Raw genomic sequence first — 320 nt, 5'->3', positions numbered from 1 at the left:
ATTTTGTAAAAGGTTACCATATTTAAATAACTCTAAGCAAGTTCTGGATAGTACAAAAATTTCCAAAGTATAATGTTTAATAGAGCACTGCTGTAGAAATCCATAACATCTTATTAATATGGTACTATATAAAGCTCATTATATATTGTGATCTTGTTTGTAATCTCAACCTGGTTTTCATTACAGGAAACTAAGAACACTTTAAATGGTATTGTAAGTTTCAGAATGCCTTCTCCTCCTCCTTCTCCTCTTTCTTTTTCTTCTTCTTCTTCTTTCTTCTTCTTCTTCTTCTTCTTCTTCTTCTTCTTCTTCTTCTTCTT

The sequence above is a fragment of the Vombatus ursinus genome, unplaced genomic scaffold (assembly GCF_900497805.2).
Source record: "Vombatus ursinus unplaced genomic scaffold, bare-nosed wombat genome assembly UNPS02015175.1, whole genome shotgun sequence".
Lineage (NCBI taxonomy): Eukaryota > Metazoa > Chordata > Mammalia > Diprotodontia > Vombatidae > Vombatus > Vombatus ursinus.
This window is presented reverse-complemented; position numbering follows the sequence as displayed.